Source organism: Felis catus, chromosome E3, assembly GCF_018350175.1.
Source record: "Felis catus isolate Fca126 chromosome E3, F.catus_Fca126_mat1.0, whole genome shotgun sequence".
Classification (NCBI taxonomy): domain Eukaryota; kingdom Metazoa; phylum Chordata; class Mammalia; order Carnivora; family Felidae; genus Felis; species Felis catus.
The window spans coordinates 29,669,956-29,685,570 of record NC_058383.1 but is presented as its reverse complement, the minus strand read 5'-3'; the positions used below and the strand labels follow the sequence as shown (position 1 = coordinate 29,685,570).

At 45.2% G+C, this 15,615-nt stretch overlaps 1 long non-coding RNA gene across 5 annotated transcripts; it reads left to right on the top strand.

The window, feature by feature from the left end:
• Positions 1-9,632: 9,632 nt before the first annotated feature.
• On the top strand, positions 9,633-13,577 carry LOC102901173. Of its 5 annotated transcripts, none has more exons than XR_442155.4 (5): positions 9,633-9,694; positions 11,095-11,290; positions 11,377-11,568; positions 12,113-12,243; positions 12,630-13,577. It is a non-coding gene; the product is annotated as an uncharacterized LOC102901173 (long non-coding RNA). The 5 variants fall into 5 exon arrangements; XR_006591161.1 differs by having other exon boundaries at positions 9,645-9,694; positions 11,080-11,290; XR_002150607.2 differs by lacking the exon at positions 9,633-9,694 and adding an exon at positions 9,701-10,188.
• Positions 13,578-15,615: the final 2,038 nt, after the last annotated feature.

The window sequence follows — 15,615 nt, the reverse complement described above, 5'->3', positions numbered from 1 at the left end:
TTGTATACCTATTGTTCTTACCGGTTCAGGCTGAAATAACCAAAATCCCACCCATGCGCTGCGTGGCTTAAGCAAAACACTTATTTTTCACAGTTAGGAGGCTGGGAAGCCCATGATGGAGGCTCAGGCAGATTAGGTGTTTGGTGGGGCCCCACCTTCCGGTTCATACACAGCCATCTTCTTGCTGTGTCCTTACATGATGGGAAAGGGCAAGAAAGCTCTCCAGGGTCTCTTTTATATGGACACTAATCCCATTTATGAGGGTACCATTCTCATGACCTAATCACAAAGACCTGCCTCCAAATGCCATCACGTCGGGCGTTAGGATTTCAACATATGGGCTTTTGGGGGAGGGGGGGGCACAAACATTCCATCTATCGCGCTTATTATATGTCAGGATCTATATATTAGATACTCTCCATATCTTGATCTTTACATTTAAATATACATAATATTTACTGAGTGACAAACACAATCACAATTCTAGAAATCAAGGCCCATTTTATATTCCAAATCAACAGTAAGGTGTGAGGGAAGAGGTGTGTATTCAAACCTCTCTGACCTTTCCTTGGCTCAAATTGGAATAAATGCATGATTTCACATGGGGAATGTGGAGGTCATATCAACAGCCCATTAAATTCAATCAAATACACAATAACCTGTTTTCTATTCCAGCTAGTAGGTTAAATATCCAACTTTTTAATTTCCAAATGGTCTCATGCAATCATCGCAATTACCATCCTATTCAACCATAAAGGTAATTTAAGCTGTGGGTTTCATCTCCATCAAACAACTTGTTTGTAATATGCAATTCTGGCTTGGATTCCAAGAATAAATATTATCCTCCAAACAAATGCAGGTTGACGGTAATTCACTAATTCACAAATAATAGTTTGCAAAAGAAATAAACTTTGTGCAGTTGATACGATTGAATAACAAGGAAAATTAAGAGAACTGCCTGAAGAAATACAGGAATGAATGCAATAATTCAGTAAGATGGCTGGAGACAAGATAAATATACAGAAATCAATAGCTCTCCCACAAATCAATAATGTAAAAAGATCCCCACATTATATGGTGTGTGTGTGTGTGTGTGTGTGTATGTAATTTATTTATAAATGCCAAAAACTAGGATACGTGTTTTATAGATATCACTTACCCAAAATAATTTTCTCAGACGTTGTAACAGATTTTTTCTCTGTGATGTACAGATGTGGAAACTAAACCATAGAGGAGTAATTTTCCCATGATGAGAAAGCAGCATGAGATCTTCAAAAGGTAAAATCTGATTGTGCAACTGCTCTGTTGAAAACCCTCCACTGACTTTTGTTCTTAAAATGGAAGCATATCCTTGCAAAGCTTTGCCTGAAGGTCACTGCTACCTCTCTAGGCTTATTTCAAGCTACTTTTCCTTCAAACTCTATGAATTGGAGATTATCCCAGACTATCCTGACCCATCAAAGCCAGGCAAACCCATATTGTTGAAGTAGAACAGTTTCCCAAATTAGTTTTTAGAGGAAATACATTTCCAAGTTTAGCTGGCAAGGGGCAAAAAAGCAAAAAAGTAGCCGAAGCTAAGAATAGATTCTTCAGAAACAAAAAGGAAGAAAGGTTACGTGTGTTTTCATGAAGTTGAAAAAAATTAAAATATAAAAGGAAGTAATGGACCATCCTCTCCTTTGCTTCTGAATATCCATGTGAAAATCTAAATAAAATACCAACGGACAGAATCCAACAGCACTCATGTTCTGTGACCAAGTGGGGTTTCTCTCAAGAATGCAAGGATTCCTCAAAGCATATTCCTTATTAATATAATTCACCATGTTAATAGAGTAAAAGAGAATAGCATGTGTATAGATAATAGAAAGCATTGATGAGATTCAATATCTATTCCTGTTAAAAAAAAAAAAACTTTTTGAAAGTAAACATTTCCTTAACATGAAATGATATGTCCATGTCACTCCCCAACCTGGCAAGATGCTTAATTGGCAAAGACTAGAAACTCTTTCACTGAGGGACAGAAGGAGTCAACAATGTCTCCTATGATGCACATTCTCTGACTCTCATGACATCCTCTCCCCCATATCCACTGTCCAGCTGGATCCTCCCTGATCTGCGTCCAGGAGGCCAACCTCGTTAGATTTTATCACCAGCTTCCCTTAACCTTGTGGCTTCTGGTCAAGTTTTTCCAAAGGAGACACCAACAGGAGATTGGGGGGGGGGGGATGGCAGCAGGAGAACAGAGAGGTCAGTGTCATCAGTCACTCGACTGCCTTCCCATCTGCCTGTGGTTAGCAATAATGTGTTTCTCTGGCTAAGGCACAGCTCTTGTAAGATGCCCTCCATTCCTGTTCTGATGGAGTTTTGGCAACTGCTTTCTTCATTTGCTTTTTCATGCCTGGGGTATCCATTAGAGCTGCCCCAATGTCGGTAGCCCTGGCGTGCTTCTTCGTCTTTTGCTGGGCTTCCTTAACCCTGCCCACACCTTGCAAATAGTGCCTTCATTGAAATCTCTGCAGTCAGTCCTTTTGAGTCTTGCCTCTGTTCCCTGCCCTGATTCTGACTGATACATCCAAGGCCACCGCCTTTAGTTAACATAGATCGGCAGGCAAAAGTTGATGAATTGAGACAAAAGAAAGAAATTAAGAATAAAAAATTGTTAAGGTGTGTCACGGAAAAATTGCACCAGGCAATTTAAACAGACAAAGGAGACTATTCCAGACTGTTGCACTAGGGGAGTGAGATTGAACTCAATTCCAAATAAAACAGGGATGGCTGGGGATCTATAGCTAATGCGGTGGAGTGAGGCAGTCATTGGATTGAGAATTAATGGGAGGAACTTGATTCCCTATCAAAGATGGGGAACTCCTGCTCAACTGGTTTGGCCAGATTCTTGCTGAGCTGGACTGGCACTGCCACGGACAACAGACCCAGGACCACTGGGCCAAGAATGACCAGACAAGGACTCCTCCAAATCGCAAATTGATTTCCTAACCCCCATTGTATTGGTATTAGGAGGTGGAGCCTTTGTGAGGTGATGAGGTCATGAAGGTGGAACTCTCCCAAATGGGATTAGTGCCCTTATAAAAGAGATCACAGGGAGTTCCCTTGCCCCTGCCACCAGGTCAGGACACAGCAAGAAGATGACCATCTATGAACCAGGCAGTGGGTTTCCACCAGGCACCGTATCTGCTGCACATTGGTCTTGGACTTTGCAGCCTCCATAACTGTGAGAAATAAATATTTGTGTTTTAAGCTGGGCTATTTGTTGTTTAAGTTTGTGTGTTTTGTTATAGCAGCCTGAGAGACTAAGAGAAAAGTTACCAGGTGTACTCACAACTGCAAAGAAAAGACCAACCCCCCCCCCCCCCCCCCCCGCCATTCCTGGAACCAGCCAGGGCGTGCCCCCTTGTGGTCTGACCTAAAGGTGGGAACCAATCAAGTTCTGCTGAGTGGTTTGAAAAAAAGGCGGGAACCAATCAAGTTCTGCTGAGTGTTCAAATTTAGCCAATAACAGCTCTGTAACCGCCAAAAATCCCTAACTTGTTTGTGCCTGTCTATAAAAGAAGCTGTAAGATCCTCGCTCGGGGCCTCTTAGCGTCACCGGCAACGAGTGCGGGGAGGACCGGGTTCGAACCTGCAATAAACGACCCTTGCCGCTTGGCTTTGATTCTGGACTCTGGTGGTTTGTTTTTGGGGGGTCTCTCGAATCGGGGCATATCAAGCCCAAACGGACTAAGATATCAGGTGATATGGTTTGTGTACCTTGAAAAAAATTCAAGTGTTCAGGATCAACTGAAAAAACTCGAAGCAAGAGAATGTAAGGTGACTAAAAAGGTAACTTCCATGAACCAAAGGCCATAGCCTTCTTGCATACCTGGGATTAGTCAATTACAAGCCAGGGGCTGGCCAAATCCAGACTGCCACAAACTTTTGTCAATCAAGTTTTATTGGAACACAGCCATACCCATTTGTCTCTTTATGGTCGGTGGCTGTTTTTGCAATACAACAGCAGAATTGAGTGGTTGCAGCAGACTCCATATGGCTCCCAAAGCCAAAAATATCTATTGTCTGACTCTATGAAAAAAGTCTACAGACCAGTGCTATATACAAAGAACAAGCTTAGTAGATTTAAAAAAAAAAAAATCCCATCTAAAATAGCATGCTACACATTGACCACAGACCTTAAGTTCACAACCAGACTAATGTGGCAAAAATCAGAAAATAGGTGCAAAATCTGGATTTGAAAAGCAACAGTGGAGAATGTAAGCTGCCTGAGAACATGCAGACTTTTTGAGGTGGGCTTTGGATTCTGAGGGGGAAACAAACTGATGTGCCCTGAATCCTGACGGGACCAAGAGGACACAGCTGATACTTGGGCAGCATAAATAATAAAAGCATTGAAACATATATGACAGCAGAGACTCTTGCCAAGTGCCCAGGAACAGCGTTAGTGAGGTGCAGTGTTGTCGGGAGAGGATTCACAGATGGACAGCAAGGAAAAGACATTCTGGGCTGAGCCAAAGACACAGAGGTCTGGAAGACAGAGTGTTTTGTGACGTGTCAGTAGAAACGGTAAGGGCTAGACTTTGCTGGTGCCAACAAGAAATAGACAGCTACAGCCTTCCAGCCTGACTGAGAGGTGGTCCTGAAGGACAATGGTGAAGGAGGATGCTCCAGTGATCGCAACTTCCAGGCAGTACATCTGCGCCATGAGAGAATTAGAATCCTGGAGCTACACCAGTATATGGGCAGTTGCCAATCACTTGGCTGGGTGGGGTCGTTCTTAGAAAGGACACACCTGGGGCACTGGCGACTGGGAAGCCTGTGAGAAATATACATGGGAGGACACCTTGGAGTAGGATCAGAACGATCCCATGAAACCTAAATCCACAGTAGAGAGGGTTCTCAGTAACCTGATGGGCAAGGTGGCCTGCGTTCCGGCTGTCACTCAGCCCTTTTCAGCACCCACCCTCGTGCTTGCTCAATGGGCCTGTGTGCAAAGAGACCAAGGTGACAGGGACGGAAGCCGTGCACGAGTTCAACAACATGGACTTCTTCCCACCAATGCTAACCAGGTTCTTGATCGGCCAACAGTAGAGACCAGCACCGAAGCTCAACATTGCATCATTCCCTTCGGGGAACAGCCGTCTACTTTGTGGCAGGACAAGCACTAGTTCCCCTACATTGCAGATGGGGCAGAGATCCGTCCTCACTGAAACAGACACACGACCCGGACATGGGTATCTTCCCTATCTGCCATGTTTTTGCAGGTACCACCATCCATGGGCTATGGTATCCCCTATTTAACGTTATGACACTTCCCCCTGTATTGATTACTCCTGATCGAGAAATATGTCTCGCAACAAAACAGATGCATGCACAGGTTCCTGCCCGTGGAGTTCACTGGTTTGCCAGGTGCCCATCATCTAGGTGCCCCAGGCCTAATAAGATAGAGAAATGGTCTACAGAAGGCTTAGTTACAAAACCATTGAGGAGGCAACACCCAGAAAGGATGGAGTTCTATATCTGGAAAGCAATATATGCCTTGATGCAGCAACCATCTCAAGGTGCTGTTTCTTCACATGGGGCCAAGAATCCAGGGATGAAGGTGGGATTGTCTCCTCTCTCGCTATCACGTCCACTTGCAGGGTTTTTGGTCCTGATCCTACCAACTTTGAGCTCTGCTGCTTTGGAGGTCTTAGTTACAGGGAGGCAGTGCTCCCACCAGAGGTCACAACAGTAGCTCCATTGAGTTAGAAAATGAGAGTATCCAGGGGCACCTGGGTGGCTCAGTCGTTTGTGTCCCACTTCGGCTCAAGTCATGATCTCGTGGTTCGTTGGTTCGAGCCCCACATCGAGCTCTGTGCTGACAGCTCAGAGCCTGGAGCCTGCTTCAGATTCTGTGTCTCCCTCTCTCTCTGCCCCTCCCCCATTTGCACTCTGTCTCTCTGTCTCTCTCTCTCTCTCTCAAACATAAGTAAACATTAAAAATTTAAAAAAAAAATAGGGTTTATAATCCCAACACTTCATGAATGAAAGTTTGAATTTTAACACCTGGTACAGAACTGAACCGGCTGAGCCCTTGGACGAGGACAAAGCAAACATGAGATGATATGACACGAATATGACACGTGATAACCAGTCATGACCACTTACAGAAGCAAGGACTGTAGAAGAACTATGCTTATCTTCTTCCTTGCTTGGTGTGTGTGTGTGTGTGTGTGTGTGTGTGTGTGTGTGTGTGCTCTCTTTTCTTCTTCCCTAATATCCAACCTTATTAGGGCAGTTAACTTTACAAGTTGGTCTTTAAGTAACAGAATATTCTGATGAGGCTCTGGCTGACTTCGGAGAGTAATTAACATAGCCCCCAAATGGCTGTGATGACTGTTGTGACTTTGAGTCTCCTCACACTGGGGAGCATCGCAGATATACATGCCTTTGCTTGAGTGCAGAGTGGCTGTCTGTGGTCAGGTGGAAGCATAGAGTTGTCAGTACTGTCTGTAGAAGTTCAAATACAAATAGAAGCGTGTGGATGAATACTGAGTAGCCAGAGTGGATTTTGCCAGCTTTTTAGCTATTGTATTTCAACTCCAAGCCCATGTTCCCATACCCCACTTTGGGAGGCTAGGGCCAGGACCCCGCAAGCACATTTCTCCTTCACCACTGCTTCCAGTCGGATTCGGGCACCGAGGGAACCCACAGGATGGAGGAGGAAGAGGGGACACATTCCCTTGGTGACACCAACACCAGCACCAAGTCATTCCTTCTCTGGAGGTCTGAAGCTTCCATTCTATGGGGCCTCTTCTCCAAACTTCTAAGTTTTAGTAATTCTAGTGTTTTCCCTCTGTTCCTTCAGCCCTAGAGGTAGATGCTTCCGGCAGGTTCTCCCCCCATGGTAGTTTACTCTTCTTTTCTTCTGTTGTTCCTTTTCAGGGCTTCATTTTGCTGTCACTAGTTTATGTAAAATTACAGGTGGGTAAACTTTCCATGAAGACCTTGATAGTAAGTGTTTAGATTTGTGAGTCATACAGTCTCTGTCGTAGCAACTCCACTCTTTTATCCAGGCAAAGACTGGATTTGACCACCTGTCTTAAATTATTTCTGTTCAAATAATAGTATGTTTTTCTTTCTCCTGCCCGGCCCCAGATTGACACAGTGGGCCTGAGTCTTAAAGCCTATCACATTCTAGTGAAATATTCGGAGAAGGTTTCTGATTCCAAGTCAGAACAATCAGAGCCAATGAAATAGTTGAGAGAGCATTCTGCCTAAGAAATGCTGCCTAAGAAATGATATTCTTACCCTCTGGACTCAAAGCTAAACAATTGGCTTTCATGGAGCTACTAACAGTCATCCTACCACCAAGAGGGGAGAGTGGAGCCAATACAGAGAAAAGTTCATTGGAGAATACAGAGCCTTGTTTTGATAAGATCATTAAACACCTAGATACAGCCATGCCTGAAGCCTATGGCTTAAATTGTAAGAGTCATAAATTACCTTTTGTCTTAACCATTTTGACTTCAATTTCTGTAACATGCAACTAAAGGAGTTTTGACAAATATAGACACACAAATAGATGTGAAAACACAGGGGGGCTAAAATCTCTTAGATTACCATCATTGATTCACTTATTTAACAAATACAAAGTGCCTAGGTTTATCAAGCATTCTGCAGAGGTAAAATATACAGCCCCTGTCTTCAGAAATTAGCGGGGTCATTTTAGAAAAATAGTGCTCAAGCCTTCCAAGTGATGCATTTTTATAACAAAATCAATAAATCAAGTGTTGGTGCTTAACTGAAAGAAAGAAAGAAAGAAAGAAAGAAAGAAAGAAAGAAAGAAAGAAAGAAAGAAAGAAAGAAAGAAAGAAAGCATTTAAATGAAGATTTGAACTCTCAGATACCCTACCCTAATACTTACTACAAATCTCTGTCCAAACTCATGCGTTTAAGAAATCAAAGTTTGCTTTATCTTTATAACTCTGCTTAATCTCTATCTCAAGCCTCATTCCTTTGGCTTGAAGGTCCTAGGCTCTTCCCTACACCCACCCCCAAGGTGTGGTAAGGTTCCACTGGTTTTTCATTGTGCCAATTCACTGAGGAAGACGAAGGGCACACAGTGCCCTCTGCCTAGTGGTCCATGTTCACCGATGCAGATAGAGGGCAGATGAAGCTTTCTTTGCTAAAGGTCATTAGCCCCTTCAGGTGTGTGGCAGGCACTGCTAGTTTCTTTCTACTTCAGCTAGATACAGCCATGTGACTATGTTCTAAGGAGATGTCAATAGATGTATTACAAGCAACTTCTGCAGTAGATCTTTCGAAAGGAGTTGTTTTGCCTGGGAGAAGCATTCTCTCAATCTTCCTGCGGCCAAGAATGCAGATGTGATGGCTGGTGCCCTGGTAGCCACTTTGGAATTTGAGGCAACCTTGAGAAAGGAAACCATAAGATGAGGATAAAGGAACAAAAAGATAGATGTCCCTGATTGCCTTGTGTCACTGGCACACCAGCTCTGGACTACTTGCCTCCAGTCTTCTCTGTTTTTTAACCCACGTTGCAAGCAGCTCAAGCCACAAAATTAGGAGAGGGTGGTCTCTGTTGCTTGCAGGCATTATGCAATTCCTGTTTCAAAATCTCCTAGCTCTCTCTGCTGCTCTTCCAGTTCAGAGACCCAGGGACCTAAGCAAGGGCCCCTTTCTAAGTTTGGGGAAAAGCCCTCTGTGGTCAAACCCTGTTTCTCCTGAATGGGTTCAGGATGCTGAAAGTGGGAGAGAGGAAAAGGAGAGTGTGCCCCAAACCCACCCCAAGGCAAGGAACACAGAGCCAACTCCCTGCTTAATGGGGGAAGGGGAGAGACACCAGGAGACAAAAAGAAAACATCACACATCTCAAAAGCATGATCCAACACACTGTTTCTGAGAAGGTTTTTGCCAACCATGCTTCCGCCTTCCTCTGGAAACATTAATATTTCCTTCTCTTGCTTTTTACCCTAGCAACAACTTGTGCAAGATAAACACTTCTACAAAGAGGTGTAAGTTTCCATCTAATACACACTGCCAATTGAGAAATTCATAATACATGAAAGCAACCTTGAAGGCCATGAAATCAGATGGATCTGGAGGAATACCATCAGCCTTGTTGCGAAGAAAAACGGTTGTCAGGATGATCTTTGAAGTCAAGAAAATAATGAAAGCAAGTGAACACGGCCTAAGAAAACTAAAACGGATTATCTCCCCCCAAATGGGATGATTAAATATGCTAACACAGGCAGAAGTGGGTCCTCTGCCTGGCCCCCCAGGGCCCTGCACATGATGATATGTGCTTTGTTTTAGGAAACCTGCTGAAAGGGCGGGCCTACGCCAGCCGACTCCATCTTGTTCTGTGTCCTCCACCTTGAGTGACTATGTCCCCGACATGACCCCTTTTCCGGGAAAATCGCAGAAACCTCAGACCACGCCTCCTCCCCTTGAGTAACCTCCCGCTCACCCGTTCAAACTTCCGGATCAAAACACGCCCAGCGACTCGCTTAACAGGACTCCGACCCTTCCCCAGCCAATCGGCCGAGGCCACGACCCTTCCCCAGCCAATCGGCTGAGGCCACAGCCATTACCTCACCAACTGCCCCTAGACCCCTGTAAAACCTTTGTGCTTTTGAAACTCCCCGGCTCTCTCTGGCATCTCACCGCTGCATCGGTGCAGGTAGGGGATTGAGCTCGAGCTAGCTCAAATAAAGGCTCTTTGCTTTTGCATCAGACTCGGCTTCCTGGTGGGCTTTAGGGAGCGCGAATTCTGGGCATAACGCTGCCTTGGTTTGGAAGTGTTTTTAAATGATTAAGGAGCAGAGATGTGCAGGGTAACAAAAGAAATGACTAAAGTTCTCTATTTCATTGGGAATCCGGCCCGACTTAAAAGTCCTGTTGCGCTGCTAATCAAAGTATGAAATACAGAGAGAGCTTGAAAACAGCATTAATCATTAATCTGGGGAAGTGCTTACGGTTATGAATTCTTCAAGAGTTTCGAAAAACTTGCAGCACTTTTCCAGATAGTACTCGGGAGGCTGTGTGTTTTTATTTTTCTTTTCCTCAAGTCCCTTTTGAAGAGATAACCAAAAATAGTGTCAGGGTCAAGCTCGGGAGTTGGGGGGGCGGAATGAGCTATCCCTTCACAAACGGCTCCGGAAAACAACATACAATGTAAGTAATTTGTTTTTAAAGTTTATTTATTTTTTTAATTTTTTTTTCAACTTTTATTTATTTTTGGGACAGAGAGAGACAGAGAGCATGAACGGGGGAGGGGCAGAGAGAGAGAGGGAGACACAGAATCGGAAACAGGCTCCAGGCTCTGAGCCATCAGCCCAGCACCCGACGCGGGGCTCGAACTCACGGACCGCGAGATCGTGACCTGGCTGAAGTCGGACGCTTAACCGACTGCGCCACCCAGGTGCCCCAGTAATTTGTTTTTAAGTAACTAACAAGGCATGGTGATTTCTTACCTGGGGCTTCAGTAAATGCCAGGTCGCTGGAAGCTGTTATATGGACATAAAGGCATTACTTCGCCATTCACTAATGTGAGTTCAATCAGTGTGTGTGCCTCTTCAGGAAGTCCCTGTTGTGCATTTATTTTCCTTGGTGCCATCATTCCGAAATTGGTAGTTAACCAAATGCAGGTCTCGCTTTTAGTTCCTTTCAGGTTTTTTGTTTTTTGTTTTTTTAATGTTTATTTATCTTTGAGCGAGAGAGGGAGCGCCTTCGAGAGCAGGGGAGGGGCAGAGAGCGAGGTGGGGCAGAGGATCCAAAGCAGGCTGCATGCTGACAGCAGAGAGCCCGATGCGGGGCTTGAACTCACCAACCATCAGATCATGACCTGAGCCGAAGTCTCAAGCTTAACCGACTGAGCCACCCAGGTGCCCCTAGCTCATTTCAGTTTTGTAGCAACATTAAAAAAAAAAAAAAAAAAAAAAAACAGGAAAGGAAGAATAAAGTTCGAATGAATAAATGTCAACCTTCTCAAGAAGAAACTATAGATTAATAATATATTACTATTTCCAAGGGAGTACATAGAGTTCACACTGTTTCATCTGTCAGTCTCCTGTTTTTCAGTAACTGTTTTGGCTCCACGTCTGAAGTAGGAATCAGTCGCTAACGTTTTGCAGACTAACGTTCCCATGAAGCCACAAAGCTGCCCTCAGACGTGACGGGATGGGGCACAAACCAGTCTCTGCCAGATTACAAGCACCATGCACTTCTTACTTGCCCAGGGTAGCAAATGCCTTTGAACCACACTCCTTCCGCCTGGGTCAGTGATGCTCAAAACAGTGGGGAGAGGAAGGGAGGCAGGGTGGGAAAGTCACTTCAGAGTCTAACTTCATTTGTACACTTCAGAAGGAACAGTGGAGATGTGACAACCATCTGATGATTTCGATCTGGATAAACAGCTCCAAAGGGACAGGGCTGAAAACAGCGGTTCTCAAAATGTGGTCCCTGGACCGAAGGCACCATCACCATCACCTGAGAACTTGCTAGAAATGCAAATCCTGGCTCCAGGCCAGAGCTACTGAACCTGACACTCTGGGGGTGAGTCCCAGCAAGTCCACCTGGTGATTCTAAGGCATAAGACTGAGACCCTGACTCAAGGTGTCCCCAAGGAAATCGGGCATGGCCTCCATAGGCTGCCTGAACTTGGAAAAGTCCCTTCACCCCTCTGAGGCTTAATTTCTTGAGATGTTAGAAAAAGGATAAGGAGTGCTCTTCAAGATGGCAAGGACGCGAGAAACAAGGAGGGACTGAGAGACTGTCACAGGCCAGAGGAGCCTGGGGAACGTGATGGTAACACGCAGCGTGGTACCTGGATGGGATTCCGGAACAGGTGGAGGACAGCCAGACACTGAATGTTTGTGTCCCCCTCAAATTTGCATGTTGCATCCTGCCCCCTAAAGTGATAGTATCAAGGGGTGGGGTATTTGGGAGCTCCCCAAAATGGGACTTCCCTGACAAAAGAGACCCCAGAGAGAGACCTTGTCCCTTCCCATCAGTGAGGACATAGCAACACCATCTATGAACCAGAAAGCCGGCCCTCCCCAGATACCAAATCTACCAACCCCTCGGTCTTGCCTTCCAGCCTCCAGAGTGGTGAGCGATACATGCCTTTTGTTTGAACCCCTCACACCCCGGCCTTTTTATGATAGCATCCCAAATGGACTAAGACAAGGACATGAATGGGAGAACTGGTCCACACAAAGACCTAACATGGTCAGTTCCTTCATTTTAACCAATGCACCCCAGTGAGGTAAGAGATGGCCAATGGGGAAAAGCGAGGGGGGTCCTGAAATCTCTGTTCTACCTTTGCAACTTTTCTCTAAATCTGAAACTATCCTAAAATTTGAAGCTTATTGAAAAAAATAGAATGTTACCTAACTTTCAGACATCTTGTGGTGAGTGAAGGTAATACCTAAGTAAATGCTCAGACGCAGTAGACGCCCAGGGAAGAGGGGGGATCGAACCAGCTTCGCCCTGGGGCTGCAGAAAGCTTCTCCCTCCCCACCCCGGCCTTCCAAGGAACATCACTGTGGGGAACAGAGTAGGCGCGCCACCTTTTCCTCTCACCCTGACCTCCTTTGTCCTTTCTCTCCCTCCAGCCAAGCCCCCTCCCGGGAATAGCACAGCCGAAGCCTTCCCACACAACGCGTGGCGACTTTTGAGTAGCTTGGACCAAGATTTATTGTCAACAACCCAGTCGGTAACAGCTGTTTGCATTCCTCAGCCCCTCCATTGCCTCCTGAATGTCAAGTCTCTTAGCTGAAAGAGCATCCTTCATTTGGCTATGCCTGCTCAAAAGAATTACTTTTGCACGGTATGATCTGCTCAGCTATACCCATCTTCCACATCCAGTCCTCCCAAGCCGGACATGAATACAAAAGAAATGGAAGATTAATTCCAGATAGTACGTGGCTCAAGCCAATTAACTCGGCGCACACTGGATGGTCCCTAATCGCTCTTCTAGCGAGCGGAGGCTCTGCGTTTCCCTTCTTACTGCCTTCTGGCCTCTCTTTGTAAATACATACTAGTCAAAATTGAATCTGTCTCATTGCACTTCCCTTTAGGAGCCTGGCTCTCGAGCCACTTTGTTTTTTTCCCTTTTGCAACTGCGTTTCGTAGACTTGACCCTTGTTCCTCATTTGTAATCTTTCCTAGGTGGACTAGCTGAATAAATTCAACACCCACAAGGGGGACATTTGTCACCGAAAGGTGACAGCTAAAGCATCGCCACAGTGAAAATGCAGCGGGGCGGGGGGGTGGGAGGTGGGGAGGGGACAAAGAAGACCCGAGGGCCTTTGCTTCCCCATCAGAAGAACAGTGAGGCACCTTAAAGAATCCATGGTTGGGGGATGTGGTTGCATGAAGCTGACAACACCACCTGCTTTTTTTTTTTTCTTTTTTTTTTTTTTCTCCTGCAGTTTTGTCTGGTTTGGTTTTGGTTGGATTTTTCATACATCTGTTGTGACTGTGCTACCCTAAGCAAAAATGTATGCCCAACGCACACACTGATTTATCACTGGGCCACATTAAATATGATCTCCTGTCTATCCCCTGCCAGACGTCTTTCCCTCCCCTCGTCCTGCCCCTCACCGCTGGGCTCTCTTTAAAGGGAATGAAAACACGCGGAGGCACAGCCAAGGATTTCAGCTGGGAATGGCCCAGCGTCTGTGCACGGATGTGTCGATCTACCCAGCATGAAGTTTCCAGCAAAGTTCAGCAAAGAGCGACACGTCTGAACTGAGAATTTACACTCGGGCTGGCGGTATTGGCATTTCCATCTATGATGAAAAAGCAAGGGGGTTACAGAGCAAAATGTTCTCGTCCTCTCAGCCCCCCTGCTTTTGGGACCACGTCTGTCCTGTTTCCCCAACAGCTGGCACAGAGCCAGGCACTGAGTAGTGTTGTGATAACAGCCCACGTGTGCTGAGCCACATCCAAGCCTTTGGTTGGTTCAACTGCTCCTCAGATAACAACCCCTGACAACTCTAAAAGGTGGACACTCCTGTTATTGCCCAGGAAGATGGAAGGAAATTGAAGCCCAGAGAGGCTACAGACGTCTCCTAGAAACACACAGCTGGGGTGATGGTTGCAGGATTCAAATTCAAGCAGTTCACCCACGGCTTTCCTCAGAAACCCTGCCTGTCCTGAGCTTTCAGTATGAGAGTCTCAAGCTGTAGCATAAACTGAGGTGAGGGCAGGGCAGGTAAATTCTCCAGCATGCTGGAAAGAAAACAAATCGATTTCTATACAAAGCAAGCATCAGACAAGGAAGCAAAATGCTGGCTTAAAAAGAATCTTTTCTCAAAAAAAAAAAAAAAACAAAACAAAACAAAAAACAAAAAAACAAAAAAACTTTTGTTTGTTTGTTTGATCAATAGAACAAGAGGGAAATTAAAGCTGTACCAAAAGCCCAGGCTGGGTACAGTGATTACAGGGAACAGATGTTTTGGGTTTTTTTTTTCTTTTCTTTATAATCAGATGAATTAATAGATAACCCACTATGGCATAGTGCTCAAATGTATGAGAGTAGGGAACAGTATTCTGTGTCCTCCTAAGCCTTTGTGCTGTTCTTTTTGCCAGGATTGCCTTTCTTTCTCTGCCGTTTAATAAGCTTACTTTCGCCATGAACACCCAACTTAGACATGGCCTGCTTTACGGTTTTCTCCAACTCTCTCCTCTGCGCTTTCTAAAGACTCTGATTTTATCTTCTCTGTTGTATGCATCGTGCTTCATAGTGCAGGGATTGCAAACTCTGATATCCTGCAGGATGAAGCATGAGTGTGCAAAAGGGGGTGAGTCCTAGGACAGTAGGGAGCAGTGGGGTGTGGGGAGTGGACACAAACTGCCCTCCTAAAGTGAGGAGCTACCAGTCAGCTCCAACTAAGCATTGCCATATGTACATACTTTTCCTGTATTAACAAATATTCTGAGTTTTGTTCAAGAGAAGCCAGTTGTGATGGTTAGTTTTGTGTGTCAACTTGACTGGGCTAAGGGATGCCCAGGGAGTGGGTAAAATGTTATTTCTGGGTGTGTCCATGAGGGTGTTTCTGGAAGAGATTAGCATTTGGATCAGTAGACTGAGTAAAGATCATACTCACCAATATGGTGGGCATCACCCAACCCACCAAGGCCCTAAGTAGGACATAAAGGTAGAGGAAGGATGGATTTGCTCTCTCTGCTTGAGCTGGGACATTGGCGTTCCTGGATCTAGAGTCCTTCAGACTCAGAGTGAGATTTGTACCGTTGACTCACCTGGTTCTCTGGCTTTGGGTTTGGACTGAACTACCCCACCAGCTGCCCTGTACCAACAGTTTGCAGACAGCAGATTCCATAATCACATGAGCCAGTATCTCTTTGTAAACCTCTTTCTGTATATTTGCATACATATCCTATTGGTTCTGTTTCTCTGGAGAACCCTGACAAATACATCAATAATCCAAATTTTTGTGGGGAAAAAGCCCTCAGTTTTTAAATATTGGCACCTAATTTTTTAAATGTTTTAAATACTGTGCAGGCTGCCAATAGCATCTAGCTACTGGTTACTTGCTTCTGTCCTTGCCTCTACAACTAAATATAAGGTCCCCT